At 36.1% G+C, this 26,480-nt stretch overlaps 1 protein-coding gene and 1 pseudogene across 3 annotated transcripts in view; one reads left to right on the top strand and one right to left on the bottom strand.

Moving 5' to 3' along the window:
- The window catches only part of HTR2C (5-hydroxytryptamine receptor 2C), a 327,242-nt gene that overhangs the window by 117,484 nt on the left and 183,278 nt on the right, over positions 1 to 26,480 (bottom strand). The window lies entirely within an intron of this gene.
- On the top strand, positions 21,223 to 23,137 carry LOC116812219 (heat shock cognate 71 kDa protein-like; annotated as a pseudogene).

Here is a 26,480-nt window from a genome sequence, read left to right as displayed (position 1 = left end):
ACAATGAACTCAAACAAATTTACAAGAAAAAAACAAACAACCTCATCAAAAAGTGGGCGAAGGAGATGAACAGACACTTCTCAAAAGAAGACATTTCTGCAGCCAAAAAACACATGAAAAAATGCTCATCATCACTGGCCATCAGAGAAATGCAAATCAAAACCACAATGAGATATCATCTCACACCAGTTAGAATGGCCATCATTAAAAAGTCAGGAAACAACAGGTGCTGGAGAGGATGTGGAGAAATAGGAACACTTTTACACTGTTGGTGGGACTGTAAACTAGTTCAACCAGTGTGGAAGTCAGTGTGGCGATTCCTCAGAGATCTAGAACTAGAAATACCATTTGACCCAGCCATCCCATTACTGGGTATATACCCAAAGGACTATAAATCATGCTGCTATAAAGACACATCCACACGTATGTTTATTGCGGCACTATTCACAATAGCAAAGACTTGGAACCAACCCAAATGTCCAACAACGATAGACTGGATTAAGAAAATGTGGCACATATACACCATGGAATACTATGCAGCCATAAAAAATGATGAGGTCATGTCCTTTGTAGGGACATGGATGAAACTGGAAAACATCATTCTCAGTAAACTATTACAAGGACAAAAAACCAAACACCGCATGTTCTCACTCATAGGTGGGAATTGAACAGTGAGAACTCACGGACACAGGAAGGGGAACATCACACTCCGGGGACTGTTGTGGGTTGGGGGGAGGGGGGAGGGACAGTATTAGGAGATATACCTAATGCTAAATGACGAGTTAATGGGTGCAGCAAACCAACATGGCACATGGATACATATGTAACAAACCTGCACATTGTGCACATGTACCCTAAAACCTAAAGTACAATAATAATAATAAAAGAATAGCCCGAAATTGCTGAAAAAAATGTAGTAATAAAAGACTTTTGCCCCACTAAAAAAAAAAAAAATTACATGCAACTGAACACTTTAGACATTAAAACGTGAATGTTTAAAGCATGCTAAAATACACACATCCTAGGGAAAATCAATAATTACATGATTTTCTGACATTAAAACCCCAAACACTGTGAATTTGTCAGATTAATAAGTTCTTGGCATAACCAAGGCCAGGTATTCTTGAGAAGCCCTAGGTGCCTAGGGTTCTCTTGATTGTAAACGACTGTGGTCTGGTTCAGTGGACAAACCCTGGATATGGACTCCACTCCTGGCCTTCATAATACTTAGCTCTGTGTCATTAGAACAATCAATTCACTTCACTGGGCCTTTATTTCCAGATCTGCAAAATGAAGGAACAGAGCACTTTGAATTTTAAGGTCTCTTCTAGTTCTAAGACTGAGTATAAACTAGTAATTGTCTTCCTAATTATCTGAGGAATATAGAGCTGTCCAAATCATTCTTATAGGCTCAATGAGATTATATTAACAGGGCAATGTTAATACTAATACTACTAATCTACAGCAAGATTTATATTTATACTTGTTTGAAACCACATGAAGGACGCAAATGTTCTTACCAAAATTTGTGATTTCCGAAGACCTCTATTTTACCACATGCACACCAGAACATCTGGTGTAGGTAATAAGTACAAAATTAATTTTACTCTTGTTTCCCAGTCAGACATTGTCTGTTCCCTAATTGCTGATAGTTCAGTCCTCAAATCCCAGGAATTATTCTTTTTCATATATACTGTTCTTGGCTACAGCCAGGTACTCCATTTATGAGAACAGACTTCATTCCAGTCTGACTAGGGTTATTTCAGTCACCCACTGCCTGCCTTGGCAAACTTTTCTTTACCTTGATTAAATACTTGTTGCCAACTTCCCAGGTGAGTACACTTATGGAACAATGTGCTCCTTTACAGACACTAACCCTATTTAACCCTGATTGCACAACAAGGAATTTTTCCTTTAATTACTTTAAGGCCAGGAAGTAAAATCTGAAGGCACTTTTGTGCCCATGGATGTTTCGTTTATATACACCGTGGCTTAGGTTAGAAATTCAAGACACAGTGTTGACCGATCAGTGAAACTGAGCTCTTAATAATTAGAAAACCCTATATTAAATGGTATTCACAAGAATTTACCTCAGGACAAATACAGGTAGATTGGAGTAAAGAAAGCCACAACTTGGCAGAAAGAATGTCTCTACAGGCATCAAAATTCAAGATATAGAGAGACAAAAATATTACCAAATAGATTTCAGGTGACAACATATTGGTCTTACCAGAACAGGATATTCTTTAAAAAAAATGTTGCTTGACTAAAGGCTTCTAAGTTGCAAGAAGCTATGGCCAGGAAATAAGGTGATAATGAAAGTAAGCTAAAGGAAGTCAACTAACTTTGGCTTATCCATTAATAAGAATGTCTTCTTTCAAGATGAATTACCTCATCACAACCTTTTTTCAGCTGCAGATTTGCAAAAACAGATGTTTGGAGCCAATTTCAATGAAACTAACCTTACCAGCATGAATTGTTTTAGGGATATCTCACATTTATCCGAGGAGTATTTCTCACGACAGTGAACATTCTCCTTAACAATTTAATTTACACTGTTATTAGATGAGAGTCACATTTTCTTGGAATATGCATCTGCATGACCAGATACAACTAACTAAAGACTTATCCTCAGTGAGGTGATGGGGGCATTCTATCCTCAGATAACAGTAGCTTTTGCCCTTGTACGTGATCACTGGGTAGTGGAAAGTGAGGCACAGAAGGTACTGAGTCAAGAAGATCAGGTCTTAGGAAGATAAAGAGAAGAGAGATGCGTTGTCTGAATGGGAGCCCTTTGACATCATAAGGAGCCAAATGAAAGAAAACAATTGTATTTATATCTGAGAGTTTGCCTCCTCTGCAGTTTATAGATGTTTTAGAAGGTGAGGTTCAGAGAAGTTTAAGAACTGATGAAACTAATATAGACATTGAGTAACAGGAATTAGGATCAGAATCCATGCATATCCATCTCCAAAGTGTCAAATGCAGATCCTTTCAGCGACCTCTGCTGCATATAACAGCCTTACCTGTCCAAAAAGGAATTCACACTGCCAGGTTATGTGTTACAGAGATTATACATGTAAAATATCCAATCCTGAGCTTCTGCAAATTTATTTTTAGTTTTTATTTGTCCTGAGTTGTTTGAATCAGACTTTACAGACACTTCTACAAATCCAAGAAGTTTTCTGTGGTTTTCCTATACCTAACACTTAATCTTTATGTGAATTAGAATTTCAAAAGTGGCAATAATTAGCAAGTCACACCTCTAGCATTCATTGCATCTCTCAGATGTTTGCAGCTACTTAGGCCATTCCCAAAAATTCTCTCGTTGTAAATAAATATCTTAAGATCTTGGCAGGAAGGTATCCAAGTTGATTTCTGTATCTATATATGCTATATATCTTAAGAAGAAAACTCAAGGGAAAACAACAGCAACAACATTAGCTCTAAGGTATTATGTTCCTTCAATCCCAACACCCAGTATTCTTAGCTGAGAAACAACAGCTCTCTGTCAGCACAACAAGTAAGAGAAAGATCCTTCCAGTCTGGAACATAGATCTTTCATTTGTGGTGAGTTGGTTTGTTTGACATAGGGCCAGGATAGCCTCTTACATTTCAAAGAAATGTGGCTAAACTCGACAGTAAATTGAAGAAGAACACATCCTTAGAATATTACCAGATTGTATTCTGCTGCTTAAAAGAGGTAGCCATAAATTAGCAAAAACAAGCATAATAGGTGTTTATTATTGCCTGCCTTTTACACAAGCAACAAAGAACACATCTAGAAATAAGGCGCAGGCATTTTGGTTATATAATTTTGGGGTTTGAAATATGAGTGAGTCTTCCTTAAGCTTTTGCTATTTTCATGTTATTTTCTGATTGAGGGAGGAAACAGTAAAGCATAGACTTTTAAAGTTGTCACAAACACTAATCAAATCCTAAAATCACTGATCATGATCAAGTGATCTTGTACAGGCATCACTAACAAAACACTGTACATGCTTCTCTCTCTCTCTCTGATACTCGCTATTCTCACCATTTTATTTTTCTTCATAGCATTCACTAATATCTAACTTACTCTATACTGACTCCTTTATTTTATTTATTGTCTCTCTTCTCCCATGAATGTAAGCTTTATGTCTGTTTATATTCACCACTCTAGGTGCAATGATTAAAAGAGTGTCTAATACAAAATAGTAAGTGCTTAATATATATTGGCTGAATTAATGGATGGACGGATGGATGAATGAATAAATAAAAAAATAAAGCCTAAGGTGTTGTTTACTGATTTTTCTGTGTTTATGCATTATTCAATAATAGAGCCAGATCTAGATACCAGATCTCCTGACTTTCAATCCTGTACTCCCTATGATTGAAAGAGAAAGATAACTATGAAAATCCATAATAATCTCCCATTAAAGGAGGGTTGGAATAGGATAATACAGCTAATAAATGTAATGAAAAGATTATTCTTTGAAGACTATTTGATTTGAAAACTATTTGAAGACTATTAATTTATCTAGGAACATTTCCTATGAAAAGTTAATTGTCCTATGTCCAAGAAACAAAAAGAAGACAGTGATGCATAGCTTCAAATAACTGGAAGTATAGAGATTAGATCAGTAACACGTCAATGTCCTCCAAGGAGCCTCACTCTTAAATAATTTTTTTTAAAGATGGTGCAAAATCTCACTCTGTCTTCTAGACTGGCTGAGATAAATATATTAATGTATGGGATCATGATGAAAACAATAACAAGATGATCTTTAGAAAAGTATTATATGTCTGTAGGCATGGGCAAAAATTTTATGATGAATTCACCAAAAGAAACTGCAACAAAAGCAAAAATTGAAAAATGGGATCTAATTATACTAAAGAGCTCCTGCACAGCACACACACACAAATCCTATCATCAGAGTGAACACGCCACCTACAGAATGGAAGAAAATTTCTGCAATCTACTCTTCTGACATATGTCTAATATCTAGCATTTAAAAGGAACTTAAATTAACAAGTAAAAAACAAACAACCCCATCAAAAATGAGGCAAAGGATATGAACAGACAGTTCTCAAAAGAAGATATTTATGCAGACAACAAACATGAATAAAAGCTCAACATCACTGATCATTAGAGGAATGCAAATCAAAACCACAATGAGATACCATCTCACGCCAGTCAGAATGGTGATTATTAAAAAGTTAAGAAACAATAGATGTTGGCGAGGTTGTGGAGAAATAGGAATGCTTTTACACTGTTGGTGGGAATGAAATTAGTTCAACCATTGTGGAAGACAATGTGGCAAATCCTCAGGGATCTAGAACCAGAAATACCATTTGACCCAGCAATTCCACTAGTGGGTATAGCCAAGGGAATATAAATCATTCTATTATAAAAATACATGCACACGTATGTTTATTGCAGCACTATTCACAATACCAAAGACATGAGATCAACCCAAATGTCCATCAATGATTGACCGGATAAAGAAAATGTGGCACATATACACCATGGAATACTATGCAGCCATAAAAAGGAATGAGATCATGTCCTTTGCAGGAACATGGATGAAGCTGGAAGTCATCATCCTCAGCAAACTAACACAGGAACAGAAAACCAAACACCTCATGTTTTCACTCATAAGTGGGAGCTGAACAATGAGAACACATGGACACAGTGAAGGGAACAATACACACTAGGGCCTGTTGGTGTGGGTGAGGGGAGGGAGAACATCAGGACAAATAGCTGATGCATGTGGTGCTTAATACCTAGGTGACGGGTTGATAGGTGCAGCAAACTACCATGACACACATTTACCTATGTAACAAACTTGCACGTTCTGCACATGTATCCAAAACTTAAAGTAAAATAAAAAAATAAAAATAAAACCAAAAATAGAAAAGTATTATATGCCTGGACAATAATGGATAGACCTTGGGGCTTAGTAGTAGAATTTGTCTTTCTAAAAGAAAGATCACACGGAACAGTGAGTTTTGAATGCTGATCCAAATATCAAGAAATTCTAATGCACATGGTCACGTTCTAAGAATTGTGATTACAATGAATGAAAATGGCCATCTAAAGATCACATATCAAGTTTAGGTATGGGAAATATGGACTAGTAAACTCAAATTTACCAAATTCCTTAGCCATTTTATAATTATTTAATTAAAACATTAGATAATAGTTCTTTTTGTGTGTGTGCGTGTGTGTGTGTGTCTGTGTGTTTATTGTCTGTGGTTCTCTACAAGATTTCAACTTCCTTTAAGGTAAGTACTATACTTTTTGTTTATCACTGTAAACCCAGCACCTAGTATAAATACTCAGTATCTGAATGAATGAATGAACTTCTGATCTCTAATTGGCAAATATTGAAGAAAATTTGGCTCAAGCTATTCCATTTTCCTACTTATAGTTTTGAATTAAATAGGTATAAACTTGGGAGTGGGAGGAAATTTTCCAGTGTTTTCTGAGAAGAGAGGAAGAATTCACTTCTTTCTTCTACCCCATAACCTCCCTCTCCCTCATACCAATGCAATGGATTATCTCTTCTTAAAGTAATAATAGTTTCATTTCCTGTGGATTAAAGATGAGCTAAGAAAATTTGCATAGACTGCTCTGTCAATTTTGATGTGTTGGTGTAAATGTTTTATGTAAGTATGCATTCCTATACTCATTTATATGCTTATATCTGAATATTCATAAGCACACTCAGATTAATGTACCAGAACACGATAAATGTGTTGGTCCATTTAATTTTTCTGCAAATCTTATGATCAATTCTATAATGTAATTGAATTATTATTATGTATTATGTAAGCCCATTTATGGGTTTGGTTGATGTGCTCATGGCACTATTAATTGGCATGGTCAGAAAGCCATATTTATTCAGAATTTAAAAGGATCTTGGCAATTTCTCTTCTTTGATACTGCTAGAAAAATATATGAAACATTTTGTTTGCTTTTTTTTTTTGGAGACAGGGTCTCCCCTGGCCGCCCAGGCTGGAATGCAGTGATGTGATTTCAGCTCATTGCAACCTCTCATTTGCTTATTTTAAAAATTCCAAATGTTTCAGTGATGAACTAAATAATGTTGAGCATAAAGAATAGTTATATTGTTTCCATAATAAAACTTGTGAATATGAAGAAATGGGCAAAATACTCTTTTTGTGATTAAATCTTCATGTAATCCATTAAATGCAGATGAAACAAGTGTCATAATCTGTTTAATATATTGTTGGAAGTTAAGCAGTGCTATTTTCTAAATGAGAAAAAGAAAAGGGGTACTCATTTTCTACCCTACGCCTCTAATAGACATGTACATTGGTTTAAGTGCTTATTTTTAAACTTCTAAAATGAATTTTTACAAATAGAATGAAAGTCTGTTTATCTATCATACATCCAATTACAATGAACTCCCATAACGTAGAAAATTATTTTTGCTGTAATGAGCTGGGTCAACTTCAATATTACCTAACCTAAGTGGTTAATTGGCTGGGATTAGGAATCTTTTTGATTTTGTAAAACATTTCATTGTAATGGTATTTTTAAACTTTATTTCCTTCAAACATATGCATATAATAGGGAAGAAATTGCATTTAAAACTCATTATAAATGCAATAAAATGAGTAGGAGTAAGGATTTGAAAGGACATAGAACTGGATATTCACATTTAAACTATTGTGGAATTCCTTGAATACCATAAGGTTTTTGATTATCCTGAAAAAGAAGAGTGGGATGGGATCTTGTCCCTAGAGATCTGTAAAAAGGGAACAGACGTCTAACTCCATGTACTATACAGATATTTTTAGGTTCTAATATGACTGAATAACAAAAACAATGCAGTAATATCTCACACAGACTACTCAATCACTTATAGTCTATCTCAGAATAAACTATTTATTTTATGCAAAATGTAACCAAAATACAAACGCTTAGAAGTGCAAACCCAAGTCAGCATATTGTTCAAAAGATACTTTAAGTACCTGCAGATAAATATAAAAACTTGATAGGAAATAAAACAAAATTCTTAGAATGCTAAACATATTATTTTACAATAATAGTAGGCAACACTTACATGTTGCTTACTATGTGCCAGGCACTGTTAGAGGTGCTTTGTCCTCATACACGATTCCTTATATCCCCTACCTAAGGTGCCTTAGTCCTCATATCAGGTGAGACATATACTATGATCATCACCATTTTAAAGATGAGGAATCATGAGTTTATGAGAGTCCTTGGATAAGACACAAACTTCTTATCCTTCTTATCAATATTCACCTTAGTTGTGGGTATGCTAGCAATACTTCCTTTTGTGACCTCTATGGTCTCTATGTTCTAAGCTCAAAGCCCATTTTTTTTATTTTCAGAGGTCATTAGCATTTTTTTAAATCTTAACAATTAAGATCACTTCTAATTATTGTTAATTAGTTAATTATTTTCTTTCTTTCTGAGAAAGGCCTGGAACAGATTAGCCTCCCTGCAGGAATCAACTGAGAAAGAATTAATGACACTTTCGAAAGCCTTAAATTCCAATGAGAAATTGAAGCCCTGGGAATATCTGCCTCCACATTTTATAGGGTGTATGCCTGCAGTCAGTGAGAAGTACGAGGATATTCCATTCCTTGTAAGTGTAAAGTATGATAAAACATTAATCTTAAATCTCTTACATAGTAACAAAACAAGACCTACACTAAAATATTTGGCATTCTGTGGCACAGCTAAAATCTCAAGTAGTCTTCTTTTAAAATTATCACAAAAGGGTAATTAAACTGTTGCAAGTTCTTTCCTATAGAATTATCCCTGAGCCAAAAGTGTGAAGCAAATAACTTCCTTCTTGAGATAATGTCACTAAGGAGGAGGTCTCAGCTTTCTTGAGAACTGTAATTTTTCGAATAGTTCTTTCAGTTTACTTTGAAAGGACTGACATTAATAAAGTCATTTTATGCCAAACATAAGTTAAAGTAGGAAGATGAAAACTTGAATATGAGATATATTGACAATATTTTCCAAAAATATCCCACTGGGCATGGTGCCTCATGCCTGTAATCCCAACACTTTGGGAGGCTGACACAGGCAGATTGCTTGACCCTGTGAGTTTGAGACCGGCCTGAGCAACATGGCAAAATCCCATCTCTACAAAAAATACAAAAATTAGCTGGGCATGGTGGCATATGCCTGTAGTCCCAGCTACCCGGGAGTCTGAGGTGGGAGGATCACTTGAGCCCTGGGAAATTGAGGCTGCAGTGAGCTGTGATTATGCCATAGCACTCCATCTTGGACAACAGAGCAAGATACTATTTGAAAAAAATGTCCCTGAATTTGCTTGTATCTATACCTCATTTCATCTGAATTGGGAAGATTATATTCATTAAGGGTAAAAATGTTATTAGAATCCATACTCATGGGGCCAGGTGCAGTGGCTCACCCCTGCAATCCTATCACTTTGGGAGGCCAAGGCGGGCGGATCACTTGAGGTCAGGAGTTCGAGACGAGCCTGGCCAACATAGTGAAACCCCATCTCTACTAAAAATACAAAAAATTCAGCTGGGCAGCTGATGGACACCTCTAATTCCAGCTACTTGGGAGGCTGAGGCAGGAGAATTGCTTGAACCCAGGAAGCAGAGGTTGCAGTGAGCCGAGAAGGTGCCATTGCACTCCACCCTGGGCAACAAGGATGAAACTCCATCTCAAAAAATAAAAATAAAAAAGAATCCATACTCATGAACTCACGAAGGGTAAAAATGTTATTAGAATGCAAACTGTATATGGTTAGTCTAAATCTGTAGTTGGTCCAGAGATAGAAGAGAGGAAATGCAGGGGTAGGAACAGGAAATCAGGAAATTAGTTAGTTTTCTCTTAGTTTAATTAATACTATTGGGTAAAAACAAAACAAAACAAAACCAACAACAAAAAAAAAACAGTACTTATTCCTGAACTTTAACAGGATTTTCTCATTCTTCAAACCCTTATCTGAACTCAAAATGTATCGAAAAATTAATTTCCCCATTATTCCAGGGAATATTTTGAGGATTTCTTTTTCTTTTTCTTTTTTTTTTTGAGACGGAGTCTCGCTCTGTTGCCCAGGCTGGAGTGTAGTGGCATAATCTCGGCTCACTGCAAGCTCTGCCTCCCGGGTTCACACCATTCTCTTGCCTCAGCCTCCCGAGTAGCTGGGACTACAGGCGCCCGCCACCACGCCTGGCTAATTTTTTGTATTTTTAGTAGAGATGAGGTTTCACCGTGTTAGCCAGGATGGTCTCTATCTCCTGACCTCCTGATCCGCCCGCCTCGGCCTCCCACAGTGCTGGGATTACAGGCGTGAGCCACCACGCCCGGCCTATTTTGAGGATTTCTAATTTAGTTTTGATGTCTTTATTTCTTCATGAAAAGAAAACCCTGGCTTTCAACCATTAGAACCATTTAGGGCAAAACTGAATGGCCATTTTATATTTTTCCTTTTCTAAGCTATTTAATTCAATCTCCTGTATTCAAGATGAGGTCTCTCAAGCATTTATAAACTTTCAGTTAATTTTTTCCATACCCAACAGATCTCTGACTTGTGAAATCATAAATATTTTCTGGAACCCAATTTTTCATGACCTGCTTTTCATACTCCTCTGTGTTCTACTGCCTTCTTAAAACCTTAAAATACAGTTCTGGTAGATATTTTTCTGCATGCAAATTGATGCAATATGTTATTGCATGCAAACTGATGCAATGTGTACTACAACAATTGGCTTCTATAACATCTTGGAAGGCTCTTTCAATTTTATCGGTGGATTTGTGTTGTACACAGTCCTCTGGGGAACCACGCCCAAGGACAGATGGCTCCCTCTTATTCAGGATGTAACACGGTCCAGAAAAAGATTCGTCTGGGTCTTTGAATTTGGAAAGACTCTCTGTTGCTCAAAAGTGGGTGGCTAGTACAAACGCATGCCAAAGACTATATTTCCTGGCAGATGTAGAAAATTGTAATTGCTTTCACTTCAGTTGCCTGTGTTTTGTGCCACAGCCACTTAATAAAATGAAAACCAGGAGAAAGAATCAACCAGAATACTTAGCAATGATGGCTTTTAGGGGAAAAAAGCAAAAAACAAAATAAAACAAAACAAAAACACCCAAAAAACAAAAAAACAAAAATCCCACCTTTTTTTTTTTTAACTGATAAAACACAACTTAGAGACTGAGACCCCTAGGGAGAAGTAGGCTGTTAACTGGACTATATGATTTCAGGCCAACTGGGCTCCGAACTTTTAAACTATTAGTCTGAGTCATATCGAATTGCTAATATTCAACTCCCTAACCTGCAAAAATATCAATTTCATATACCTCAACCTAATTTTATTCCTTTCTACCCATAACAAATTCATGAGATGCAGCAGAGTATAATATAATAGCTAAAGGCTTAGTGTTAGATTGCTTGGAGGCAAACCCTACCTCTGCCACTTAATTGTTGTGATTTGGAGTAAACATTTGCATTTCTTTCCGCCTCAGCTTCTTCACCTGCACAGTACTTGATTGTATTACTAAAGGCATAAATTTCAGTATTTTTTTTGCTGTTGCTTTTACAATGTGGTAGTTGTTTCAGTTTGGGATAATTACTAGCAATACTGCTACAAATAATTCTTTTATATGGATCTCGGTGCTCAGGTGTAACCCTTTCTGTAGGCTATACACCTAAGGATGGAATTTCTGGATCACAGGGTTCACACTTTTCTACGGCTATATAATGCTAAATTGCTTTTTAATATAGTTTGTATCAATTTACATTTCCACAAGAAGTATATAAGAGTTCCTATGGCTCCATATGCCTGCCAGCATAAGTATTGTTACACTTTTAATTTTTGCCAGTCTGGTGACTATTAACTGGCATTTAATTGCGATTTTAATTTCCCTGATTACTAAGTTTGAGCATCTTTACAAATATTTATTGTCCATTTACATTTGTTTTGTGAAGTGCCTCTTGAAATGTTTTGTCCTTTTCTCAGATTGCATTGTTTGCTATTTTCTTATTAATTCATCAATGTTTTTTATATGCTCTGGTTACTACTCTTATTCTGGGTACTTGTATTACAAATATGTTTGCCACCTCTGTGGCTTATTTTTTGACCCTGCCAGGTGTCATACAGTTTTTGGATTTTCCCCATCTTTTATTGAAGTATAATTTCCATAAAAATTCACTGCAGGGTGTTTTCTGATGAACCAAAGTTCTGTATTTTAATGTAGTCAGATGTATTGCTTTTTTAAATTGCTGCTTCTGAAATCCTTCATTTACTGCAAGATCATGTAAATATTCTCCCATATCATTTTCTGAAATCTTCATAATTTTGTACTTTATATTTAGGTTTATAATGCAACTCTAATTTATTTGGGGTATAGTATGAGGGAGTGGCCTGAATTTTTTTCCATATTGATACCCTGTGTTTCCAGAGCCACTTATGGAAAAGTCCATCCTCTCCATATCAATCTGCAAATCTAATCTGTTAAAGCTGTAAATACACTAATTGATTTTCTAATGTTAAACCAACTTTGCATTCCTAAGATAAATCTAATGTGGTAATAATGTATTTTTCTTTTCAAAAGTCGATTCCTTCAATTTTCTAATTTTTTGAGACCAATTTTCTAATTTTTTAAGGATTTTTTGCACGTATGTTGATAACTGAGCTACTCTTGTATTTTTTTCTAATATCAAAGTTATTCTACATTCATAAAATTGGAAATGACATTTTGCTTTCATTTCTTTGTAATGCTTTATATAAGATTGGACATTTTTATTTCCTTAATGTTTTGTGGAATTCTCCAGCCACATAAAGCCATCTACTTCTGGAATTGTCATAGTGGAAAGAAATTTGGTTCTTTTAATGATTATAAAAGCATTAACATTTTCTGTGACCCATTAAGTCAGTGTTCTGAGTCGAATAGTGTCCCTCCAAATTCATGTCCATCTAGAATCTCAAAATGTGACCTTATTGGTAAATACGGTCTTTGCAGATATAATTACTTAAGATAAGTCATATTGGATTATGTTGGGCTCAAAATCCAATATGACTAGTCTCCTTGTAAGAAGAAGGCAGCTGGGCGTGGTGGCTCACGCTTGTAATCCCAGCACTTTGGGAGGCCGAGGCGGGCGGATCACGAGGTCAGGAGATCGAGTTCATCTTGGCTAACGCGGTGAAACCCCATCTCTACTAAAAATACAAAAAATTAGCCAGGCGTGGTGGTGGGCGCCTGTAGTCCCAGCTACTCGGGAGGCTGAGGTAGGAGAATGGCGTGAACTCGGGAGGCGGAGCTTGCAGTGAGTGGAGATCGTGCCACTGCACTCCAGCCTGGGCGACAGAGCGAGACTCTGTCTCAAAAAAAAAAAAAAAAAAGAAGAGGGCAACTTAAGCAAGCAGGAGATGTACAAGAAGAAGGCCATGTGAAGATGGAGGCAGAGATTGAAGTAATGCATCTGCAAGCTAAGGACCATCAAGGATTGCTGGCAACTACCGCAAGCTAGGATGATTTTTCCTTTAGACATTCCAGAAAGAACCAACCTAGATTTTGGACTTTCGGCCTCCAGACTGTGTGAGAATACATTTCTGTTGTTTTAAGCCACGAAGTGTGTGGTAATTTCCTTGGACGGACCTCACAAGCTACAACTGCCAGTATTGTCAAGTTATATTTTTCTAGATATTTGTACGTTTCTAACTTTTCAATTCTGGGCATAAAATTATTTATAATACCCTTTTGTTATGTCAATTTATGTAGCATTTTCAGTGATATCCTTTTGTTTCAATTCCTGATATTCACTGTTTGTGCCTTCTGTTTCTTTTTTTTCTCTCTCTATTAATCACTCTAGTCAGTGGTTTGTCTTTTTTTTTTTTTTTTTTTTTCAGAGAACCAATGCTTGGTTTGATTTGATACAGTTTTGTTTTTATTTAATTAGTTTCTGCTCATGTCTTTATCATTGTCTCCATTCTATTTTCCTTAGGTTTAATTTAGTCTGCAATTCCTAATTTTCGAGGGTATGCTTTGCTCATTCATTTTCAGCCTTATTCTTGATAATGTATGCATTTAAGCCTGATAATTTTGTTTTAAATACTGCTTTAGATTCATCTGGCAAGTTTTGATATCTAGTATTTTGTTATAGTTCAGTTTTTTAAATTTTTATAATTTTCAATATGATTTTTGATTCATGGATTATTTCAAAATGTTTAGTAATTTCCAAATAGTTGCTAATTTTCTAGTTGTCATTTTATACATGATTTTTAGCTTATATGTTTATGGTCAGAGAACAGTGTTTGTATGAATTAAATTTCATTAACTTTATTGAAACTTTCTCAATGGCCTAGTAAATAGCCAACTTTTGTCAATGTTCCCTGTGTGCATGAAAATAATTTGTATTCTACATTTGGGCGCAGAATATTATATAGTCATTTCACTTGTCAGTCATGTTTTTCAAATATTTTATAAACTTAGATTTTTTTCCAGCTTGTTCTATCAATTAGTGAAAGTATCTTTGTTTTCATATTCCTGTCAGTTTTTACTTTATATATTTGGTAACCATGCTATTGCATAAATACACGTTTCAAATTGCTGTATCTTCCTGGTGAATAGAACTTTGTATAAACTATGAAGTTAACAGCTATGTCTCCAGTAATGTTCTTTTACTCTCTTAGCTATTTTATCTATTTCAGTAGCTATAACATCTTTCTTTCAGTTACTAATTATATGGTGTATTTTGCTGTCTTTTTAATGTCAAAATTTCTGTATCCTATGCTTTAAATGTATTTATAATAGATGGTTAGATTTAGATTTCATTTTTGTCTTATTTCATTTTGTCTTGTTATTATGTTTATTTTATTTCGTTATTTTAACCCAGTCTGAAAATTTTTTCCTGAAATTTTAGACCATTTACATTTAATGTAAATACAGATATCATTGTGTTTATAGCTACTCTTTTATTTAATGCAGTCTACTTATTCTGCTAATTTTTTTGTTTCCTTTCCTTTCTTGCCCTTTTTATATTAATCATTTTTTAACATCTCAGTTTTTCTGTCTGCCTCTCTTACAAAGTTGTACACATTTTTCCTTTTCTTTTACTGGTTATTTTATAAATTAAATTAATGTGTGTGTGTGTTTCATAAAGTCTGAAGTTAATAAGTATCTTTCCTCTTGGACAATACAATGAATTTAGAACATTTAAATTCAACTTTGAATTATGTTATTCTTGCCTTGTATTTTATCTTCTTAAAAAATGTACTCACTTAAGACACTATTTTGACATCTTTTTTTTTTTAGACAGGGTCTCACTCTGTCACCCAGGCTGGAGTGCGTTGGTGCAATTACAGCTCACTACAGCCTTGTTATTGTAGGCTCAAGCAATCCTCCCACATCAGCTTCCCAAGCAGTTGGGACCACAGGTGTGCATCACCAAGCCCAGCTAATCTTTTAATTTTTTTGTGGAGACAGGGTCTTCCTATGTTGCCCAGGCTGGTCTCAAACTCTTGGGCTAAGGCATTCCTCCCACCTTGGCCTCCCAAAGTGTTGGGATTTCAGACATGAGCCACCATGCCCACCCAAAATATTATTAATTTTGTTTTATAAGTCAATATTTCATTAGAATTATTCACACATTCATCATTTACTTGGCTCTTCATTCTTTTTTGCTCCTCAGACCTTCTATCTAGAATCATGTTCCTTTTTACTGAAATACTCCCTTTTCAAATTCCTAAAACAGGAGTTACTGGTTAGAAAGTTCCTCCATTTTCATCTGTATTTATTTTACACCCATGCTTGTATGATAACTTTACTGAATACAGAATTTTAACTTGGCGGTTATTTTCATATAACATATTGAATATATTATTTTGGCTTTGATTTTTTTTTTTTTTGAGAAGTCAGCTATTAGTTTAATAGTTCCCTTTGAGTAATATGCATTTTTCTCAGACTGCTTTTGTGATTTAATTTTGTCTTTGGTTATCTGCAGTTCCACTGTGACATATCTAGGTGTAGATTTATTTTTATCTGTTTTGCTTGGGTAATCATTAGTCTTCTTAAGTCTTTGATGTCTTTGATTATCTCCAGAAAATTCTAACTATATTGCTTCCAAATACTGTCTCTAACCCAATCTCTTTCTCTGTTCCTATTCAATCCCAATTAGACATTTGGTTACTTCTCACTGTATGTTACTTTTTTTTTTTTTTTTAGACGGGGTTGACTGGGATGTGGTGGCTCACGCTTGTAATCTCAGCTCTTTCAGAGGCTGAGGTGGGAGGATCACTTGAGCTCAGGAGTTTAAGACCAGCCTGGGCAACATAGCAAGATACTGTCTCTACAAAAAATTTAAAAATTAACTGGGTATGATGGTGTACACTCATAGTCCCAGCTACTCAGGAGGCTGGGGCAGAAGGATTACTTGAGCTGAGGACATCAAGGCTGCGGTGGGCTGTGATCATGCCACTGCACTCCAAAGTGGGCGGAAGAGTGAGATTTTGTCTCAGAAAAAAAAAAAGAGAGACAGAGAGAGAGATGGGGTCTTGCTCTGTCATCCAGGCTAGAGTGTAGCAATGCAATCAGAGCTCACTGTAACCTTGAACTCCTGGGCTGAAGGGATCCTCCCACTTCAGCCTCTCAAGTAGGTAGGACTACAGGCACACACCACCACACCAGGCTAATTTTTTTATTTTTTAATTTTTTTGTAGAGTCAGGGTCTTGTTATGTTACCCGGGCTGGTCACAAAATCGTAGCCTCAAGTGATCCTCCCACCTCAGCCTTCCAACGTGCTGAGAATACAAGCATGAGCCACCGAACCCAGCCTATGTTACATATTTCTTAACCTCTCTTATGTTTTCAACATCTCCCACTCTTTTGCATTTTTGACACTTTCTTCTGATAATTTTCTGTTTACGAATTCTCTCTGCAGCTTTGCCTAAACTGCTCTTAATTTACTCTTACTTTTGTTGTTGGTGGTGGTTCTGTTTTTAATTTTTAGACGATCCACTTTGTTCTTTTTCAGATAATCCAGGCCATTTTTATAGATGTTGTTCTCTGTAGAAATTTTTCATCTTATAGTTTTTTTCCTTATTGATAGTAATAATGTCTGATGATACAATGTCGGAAGTTTTTCAGGTATATTTATTATATTTGTTGTTTTTCTGCCTCTTACCAGTGGTACCTTGAACTTGTGTGTGCCTAATTGTTGCTGTTTCACAAGGAGCTACTTATTCTCTTTGGAAAATTATTTTTAGAATGGGGTTGCTTTTCAGAGAATATTTGCATTTGCTTCTTTCAGACCTTTAGGGGCATACATTCCAAAATTATTATCAACAAAATTTATAGCTGGAACTTTCTGGACAACCCAGTGGATGTGAATCTGGATGACAAATCACTGTGAGTTCTGGCTTGTGGTTTAAAATAATCAGGGACAGGTTTACTCCTCCCCTCAATTCTAAGGCACCTTTTCTTGCAGACCTTAAGGGTGAGGTTGTGGTTCATGTTTACCTCTGTTTTATCCTTATACTTATGGTATAGTTCTTTAGGGTGTCAGCTTAAAGGAGGATAACCTTCTATTTGAATCCTTGTCTGCATACTTAAAAATTCCCTTGTTCAGCAAATTTCCACAAGACAATAGCTGCTCAGTCTTGAGCTGCCCACATCTGGGTTCCATCCTTCATATAGATTTTATTCTCTAATTTACATATAATTTTACTCTCATGTCAGCTCTTTGATACTTTCATACATGCATACATACATATGTGTGTGAGTGTATATACATACACACAGTTGTTTCCCGGTATTTATGAGGGATTGGTTCCAGGACACCCTCAGATACCAAAATCTGCAAATGCTTTAGTCCCTTACATAAAATAATATTTGCATATAACCAATGCACATCCTCTTGTATACTTTAAATCATCTCTAGATTACTTAGAATACCTAATACAATGTAAATCTTATGTGAATACTTGTTATACTGTATTGTTTTTATTTGTATTATTTTTTATCATTGTTTGGTTACTTTTGTTGTTTTTAAAATATTTTTGATCTGTGGTTGGTTGAATTTCCAGATGCAAAAGGCTGACAGTATATACACACATATACACATATGCACACACACACATACATATACATCCAATATACTTGTTTGATAGTTACCTCCAAAAACCTAGTCTATCATCTTACATAGAGCAGAATTCATTCATAAACTTACAAAGCATCTTCTTGTACCCAATGTCTCCAATCCTCCTACAAATGAGTTGACATGCAACAAAAGATAACAAGAATCTGAGCCGAAGAGATGTTGTAATCCAAGTATAGGCTTGTTATCTGAGATAGCTGCTAGTACCTGACTATGAAAATATCCCTGTGGCCTTCCAGAGTACCGGCAATGTGAGTCTGAATGTGCTCAAGACCCTAATGTCCATGTGAAAGACTTACCCTGATTGAGTGGAAGGATTTTTACTTAGAATAAAAAGCTGCATTAGAGATGCAGCTTTTGCCATTAAAAGTAATTGCAAAAACTGCAATGACTTTTGCACCAACCTATATGCAAAACATCTGTACTGTTAACAGGTACACTCTGAAAGACACAAGAGAAAACATATTCTGTGGTTCTAATAGTTGTAGGTAAGGGGGAAAGAAGGCTCCTTTTAGTACCTGTTCTGCCACATACTATCTGTAACTTCGAAATTTAGTTTTCCTGTCTAAAATTTGAGAAAATTGCCTATTTTATTCACTTTACAAGGTTGTTCAGAGATATATTCAAAAGATATTATGAATATGTCAAATATTTAAGATATCAGCTGCAACCTCCCCCCAAGATGACATACTTCTAACTGCCTGCGCTTCCACTGTCCTGATATCTACTGTACTGAGCTAAATTCAGGTCTAGACAATTAAAGAAAATTAAAAAATGATGCCGCACCAAGTGGCAATTTGATGTTTTGCCAAATATCTTCTAAAATGGAATCCTGGGGAGGCTGGTTATTCTATAATTAAGAACATAAGATTTATATACGGAACTTTTAGTTCTGTTTAATCACTTGGCCCTATATATATTTATTCTCCATTTCTTTTGTTTATGAAGAGTTCAAAAACATAGTAAAGAGAATTAAAATGGGAACTGGACTACTAGCCAGGAACTTAACGTTTTCTATTGCTGACTTGGAATAGCAAATTTTCCTGGCCCAGTAGCACAGCCCTCCATCTGTGTCCTGAAGGTCAGACATTATCTCTTACAGATGAGGCTTTATCTAGATAGCTCTGTTTCTATAATATAATGGCAGACGTAAACTTTTTTTTACATGAAAAATGGGAAATGAATTGTGTATGATCATTTCTGCCTTCACTAAGACATATATGTAGCATACAAAAACACTAATCCAATACTGTACTATGGTCTGGAAGGCACTTCCATTTCTAAGCTGACTTATGCGATATTGCAGTTATTGCCTGTTTTTTTTAAAAAACGCTGATTTTCTCCTTTTTTTCCTCATTGCTTTTCTCATCCTACTATATTACCACTCAACTAGGACAGATTCTCAGAAGTTTCTACCATGTGAACTTAAATATAATTTGCCTGATCACTTCTAAAATAATGTTCTAATAAAATCAATTCCTAAGAATAATTTTGTTAATAATTAAAATATCACATGTACTAAGATCCAGATACTTTATGAGCTTAACCTCTAACCCTCAATACCAGGCTATTTCCCTGCTAATGTGGGTGAGAAAATGTTTATTTAGAAATAAGAGGTAATTTAAAAGGGTGAGATTGTAGGGATTTAAACCTATGTTCATGTGATACCAAAACTCAAGTTCTACTTCATTACAACACCTCGGAAAATACCACTGAGTTGGTATTTTATGTTTATTGACAGATGGACTGACGTGGCACCTCCAATACATTCTACTTTCATTATTAAAAAATATCTTCAGAAAAAGAAAGATACTAACTTGTACAATGACAGCACTACCGAATTTTCTGCCAAACATTTTCTGTTATGTAAATATAGGCATTATGCATTTCTACAGGAATTCATTCTGTCTCTTAAGGAATGTAACAAAACCACTATTTGCCTCAGGATTATCGTTGGAACTGAACATTTCAGCTTTCCATTAGCTACCATTAGTCAGAGTCACTGAATTTGGACAGTACTAATTTAAAAACCTCTCCACCCTGTAATCCCAGCACTTTGGGAGGCCGAGGCGGGCGGATCACCTAAGGTCAGGAGTTTGACACCACCCTGGCCAACACGGAGAAACCTTGTCTCTACTAAAAATACAACAATTAGCCGGGCGTGGTGGTGCGCGCCTGTAATCCCAGCTACTCGGGAGGCTGTGGCAGGGGAATCGTTTGAACCTAGGAGGCGGACGTTGCAGTGAGCCAAGATTGTGCCACTGCACTCCAGCCTGGGTGACAGAGCAAAACTGTCTCAATAAATAAATAAATAAACACCAGTAGAAAACTCTCCACAAGTTATTCAAAGCTGATGTTGAAAATTAGATATTTTATCTCGTCACACCAAGTTAGAAAATTCTACACTATATAACCCTTTTAAATTATTTAAATATATTTCTAAAAGTGAAGCATTTTCTTGGAGGCTAGGGCCCTGGTACACATCTCTGTATTCCATAATGCCAAGTGCAAGGCTTAACACAGAATGGGCATTCAATAATATTTGGTGGCCTGAAATGTTGACACATTATCCCAGAAAGTGCCTTCAAAGGTCATTTTCCTCTTAGACCTTATGAACTGTTCAGAGTAAAGCATGTCTTAGAACATAAGTATAAAACTAACTGCACTAGAAGTAGATGAAATATAAATGCAGAAAAGGGCAATCAGAAAAATCTTCAGAAAAAGTATCGAAATAGATCAACTTTTTAGTACCTAATCACAATACTTCTTAATTGTCATTACTAAGTATTACAGGGAGCCCTTGTAAGGGCATTAGTACATTTATTGGTCATTTTATTCATTGTTATTTCACTTACGCTTTGGTGCTATATTTTAATTCAGCAGATGATAGTTGACGTAATATGTTTGTCAGCATATCAGTGAGTTTTTAATCATAATGTTTTTGATATCATTTTTTTGTTCCATAGTATTTGCTATGAAATTTTAAACTACATCTATTTTCCCTTTCAAGAAGTAAATATAGCTCATTGAATGTGCCTGCAGTTCTGGAGGTTTCTGTGTCTTTCTTTGTAGTCAGAGCCGGCCCTACACACCAGCAACCATGTCGAAGGGACCTGTAGTTGGTATTGATCTTGACACCGCATACTCTTGTGTGGGTGTTTTCCAGCATGGAAAAGTAGAGATAATTGCCAATGATCAGGGAAATTGAACCACTCCAAGCTATGTCACCTTTATGAACACTAAATGATTGATCGGTGATGCCGCAAAGAATCAAGCTGCAATGAACCCCACCAACACGGTTTTTGATGCCAAACATCTGACTGGATGCAGATTTGATGATGCTGTTGTCTAGTCTGATATGAAGCATTGGCCCTTCATGATGGTGAATGATGCTGACAGGCCCAAGGTCCAAGTAGAATACAAGGGAGAGACCAAAAGCTTCTATCCAGAGAAGGTGTCCTCTATGGTGCTGACAAAGATGAAGGAAATTGCAGAAGCCTACCTTGGGAAGACTGTTACCAATGCTGTGGTCACAGTGCCAGCTTACTTTAATGGCTCTCAGCATCAGGCTACCAAAGATGCTGGAACTATTGCTGGTCTCAATGTACTTAGAATTATCAATGAGCCAAGTGCTGCTGATATTGCTTACAGCTTAGACAAAAAGGTTGGAGCTGAAAGAAATGTGTTTATCTTTGACCTGAGAGGTGGCACTTTTGATGTGTCAATCCTCATTATCGAGGATGGAATCTTTGAGGTCAAATCTGGAGACACCCACTTGGGTGGGGAAGACTTTGACAACCGAATTGTCAGCCATTTTATTGCTGAGTTCAAGCACAACTATAAGAAAGACATCAGTGAGAAGAAGAGAGCTGTAAGACGCCTCCATACTGCTTGTGAACACACTAAACCTACTCTCTCTTCCAGGACCCAGGCCAGTATTGAGATCGATTCTAAGAATGAATTGACTTCTGTACATCCATTGCCTGTGCCCGATTTGAAGAACTGAATGCTGACCTGTTCCATGGCACCCTTGGCCCTGTAGAAAAAGCCATTCGAGATGCCAAACTAGACAAGTCACAGATTCATGATATTGTCTTTATTGGTGGTTATATTCATATCCCCAAGATTCAGAAGCTTCTCCAAGATGTCTTCAATAGAAAAGAACTGAATAAGAGCATCAACCTTGATGAAGCTGTTGCTTATGGTGCAGCTGTCCAGGCAGCCATCCTATCTGGAGACAAATCTGAAAATGTTCAAGATTTGCTGCTCTTGGATGTCAATCCTCTTTCCTTTGGTATTGAAACTGCTGGTGGAGTCAGGACTGTCCTCCTGTCCTCATCAAGCGTAGTACTACCATTCCTACCAGGCAGACAGAGATCTTCTGACGGCCTATCTATTCTGACAACCAGCCTGGTGTGCTGATTCAGGTTTATGAAGGTGACTATGCTATGACCAAGGATGACAACCTGCTTGACAAGTTTGAACTCACAGGCATACCTTCTGCACCCCATGATGTTCCTCAGATTGAAGTCACTTTTGACATTGATGCTAATGGCATCCTCAATGTCTCTGCTCTGGACAAGAGTGTAGGAAAAGAGAACACGATTACTACCACTAATGACAAGCGCCATTTGAGCAAGGAAGACATTGAACGTATGGTCCAGTAAGCTGAGAAATACAAAGCTGAAGATAAGAGGCAGAGGGACAAAGTGTCATTCAAGAATTCACTTGAGTCCTATGCATTCCACATGAAAGCAACTGTCAAAGATGAGAAGCTTCAAGGTAAGATTAATGATGAGGACAAACAGAAGATTCTGGACAAGTGTAATGAAGTTATCAACTGGCTGGATAAGAATCAGGCTGCCAAGAAGGAAGAATTTGAACATCAGCAGAAAGAGCTGGAGAAAGTCTGCAATCCCATCATTAGCAAGCAGTACCAGAGTGCAGGAGGCATGCCTCCTCTGGTGGTGCTTCCTCAAGGCCCATCATTGAAGAGGTTGATTAAGCCAATATAAATATAGATGTAGCATTGTTCCACACATTTAAAACATTGAAGGACCTAAATTTGTAGCAAATTCTGTGGCAGTTTTTAAAAGTTCAGCTGCTGCAGTAAGTTACTGGGAATTCTCAATACTTGAATATGCAACATGTGCACAGGGGAGGGAAATAACATTGCACTTTATAAGCACTGTATTCTAAGTGGAAAATGCAATGTCTTAAATAAAACTATTTAAAATTGGCACAAAAATATATAGTTTAACACTGTGTTAAGAATGTATCTCTAAAAGTTACAGAGATATAAGCACTTGCATTTTTTATAAATTATTCGTAGCAAAATGCAATCCTGAAGGTGTAACTACAATAAAATTGGGTTTCTCTATTTCCCTTCAAAGTTGGGTTGGAGTTGTGACTATATATAAGTATGAAAACAATCATCTATGTGGTAATTGGGGAGCTGGGCAAATATCCCATTTACTTTATTATAGTAATTTAAATTGTACCATTGTGAGCCCTATTCTTACCAATTGACTAGGGAGACATGCACCTCCTCTGAACTTCTTAACCACCTATTATTTATTCGATGCATTCCATCATTAGCACATAACCTCATGTTGTTCATTATTTTTTATATAAATTTCTGCCTCCCACCAACATACACAAACACACATATGCATACACATAATTATATTATAAACTCCCTCATAAGCAGGGATAAGGACTAATGTATTATGACGTCTCACTGTGTTTTGTTCAGTGCTGACAAAGAGCAGATACTCAATAAGTGTCTTTATATTGATTGTGGTTTGACCCACGGGTTATAATAGTTTAACAATGATTTTTGTTTTCTTTGATCATTGTTAGAACATCTCTACCCTAGTGGCTTCTGGGTTCATAATAACTGCTTAAAGTGTTAAAGATGATGGAGTTTGGACACAGGGTGGGATGGGATGAGAAGCCTCTGTGTAAAATAAAGGTTTTAATTTCATTTAGATATCTGTTTCAGAAGGGGTTTAGAAACCAAAGCTAAGTGCACGAAGTGAAAGGCATTTTGGAAATTACACGGTTTATTTAATCAGTTTCTAAAGGAACTTGTTTAACTCTAGTTCCTGAATAGATTCTGTGGTTGCAGTTGTTTTATTTGCTGACTATAATATGTAATACAAAAAATATGCAATTGTAATTTTTGGAATAAATGCATCATATTGTTCAGCATAAGTGATCTCCAAAATATCTGCTCAGTATCCCAAAGTGCACTGACAAACCTAACTGATATTCTTGATAAAAGGTATGATTCCATGGTATCTGAAAAAATTGTCTGTTTTTAGATTATTTAAGGGTCTGTATTCTAATTTAACCAAGATTACTTTAAAATTTAACTTTTGGAAAACTGACACATAAAATGTATTTGGCTATTCCCAATCACAATACGTTATTTTGCTTTAACTCCCACAGAGTTATTTTTTCATATAGTTTCACTTATGAAACTGGCTCTTACTATAAAAATGAAGTATACCTTGTTGCAGTAATATTGCTTTATTTTGAGATTTGAGTGGGAAGAAAGGGTAATATTTCTATCTTACTAATATTGTGTTTACCAGTTTTTAATTCTGATTTAAGATCCTTTCCATAAAACAAGTTATAATGGGAAAGGGGGAAAGAAGCTCTTGTGTACCTGATTTTCAGGGTGAGGAAAGCAAAAATGTTAAGCTCAGTTACTGAAAACAGCTTTTACTTATTGCATATACCTGCTTAAGAAAGGCCTTAGAATAATCATACTTTGAGACAAAATCAAGTTTAGAGACATCTAACCCAGTCCTCTCATTTCACAAATCAAAGGAGGCTCAAAGAAGCCACGTGGCTGAACCTAGATCACACAGTTACTGGAAAAGCTGGAAATTGAAGCTAGGCCTTCAGTACTCTACCATCCCTTAGTTTTAACCAACTGAAGGAAAAGGTAAAAATGCAGAATGGTGAAATAGTTCAGAAGAAACAGTAATCCGCCAAGAGTCTGGCACCCCAACGTAAATCCAAATTACATTATTGATGATTTACTTAATAATTTTATATCCCTAGCAACTCTCCTCATTAACCTTGTCCCTTTCTAAATTTATTCTTTTCCCAGTTTCAGCTTTTGCTTCATCTCTTGGGCCCTAGGCTAACCTGGAATTACTAGCCTTTGTTAGACAAGACATGAGTAGGGCTGTTTCTTAAGCCAGAAACTATAGTGATTTCCCTTGATCCCGTAAACATGTACAAGTCTCCCCAACAATTAAAGTACTTCTTCGACTTTTTGTCTCCCTCTGAAAAATGTTTCCTCTACTAAAGGTCAGAATCAAGACCCCCCCACCACACCCCGCCCCGCCACCACACATACACAAAAATCTAGTTTCATAAAAAATAAATGCAAAATGTGAACCTTGTTTGAAACCTAATTTAAATAAAGCAACTCATTTATATCCTAATTTGAGTCATTTATTAAAAGTGAATACAGATTAGGTAGTAGATGATATGAAGTAATCATTTTAATTTTATGCAGTAAAATCATTTTATGCTGTTATGTTTAAAATGTCATTATAATTCAAGGTGTATAAAGAAGTACTTACGAAAACAGAACTGCCAGAATGGCAACCTTGGTGAATTCCTTCTCTCATAAAAGCTATAAAAATACTTGTAAAACTACAAAAATCAACTGTTTTAGAATCCTGGAAATTAACCAAAGGTATAGATTTGGCTTAAAAGATATTCATTTAAAAACAGTCTACTGAACTTCAGTTAGAACAGTGGGATCTATGTTGTTTTCACTTGGGGCTACTTTCATTCCCCTCTCACCACAGTAACAGAGCACAGTAACCAGCCAGTTGAGTAGGAACTGATTTGTTTTGGAGCTTCACGTAAAGCCCCATCCTTAGAACACTTTCAATATTTCTACAATATTTACAATAATTCCTTTGAAACACATTATTCCCAGGTAATTGGGCTATTTGTCTTGACTCTGAGTTCAGTTCTTCAGAAAAAGCCTTATATCCAGAGTTTTGAAAACAGTAACATGAGCTGGATTTAATAACATTGCAGTTGCCTAAGCCTGTGAACTCAGTTGTAACAAACAAGAAGCTGACTAAAAATGTAAAAGGAATACATCGGTAATGGCAAAAGGACCAACATAAGGGATTCTAAAATGCTCCAACATATTTCAGGAGATCTAAAATGCTGCAAAAATGTGTATGTCTGTACACATGCCCAAGAAAACTCAGAGAGGACACCAACAACTCATCTCTAGCTACCTTTGATGCTGGACTCAAGCAGGAAGTAAAAGCTCATATTGACTTGTAAATTCTCTGAAATTTGAAGGTGTGACCT

Source organism: Hylobates moloch, unplaced genomic scaffold (assembly GCF_009828535.3).
Source record: "Hylobates moloch isolate HMO894 unplaced genomic scaffold, HMol_V3 SCAFFOLD_7, whole genome shotgun sequence".
NCBI classification, from domain to species: Eukaryota; Metazoa; Chordata; class Mammalia; order Primates; family Hylobatidae; genus Hylobates; species Hylobates moloch.
Note: the sequence above shows the minus strand (reverse complement) of the source record. Positions and strands in the feature narration are given on the sequence as shown.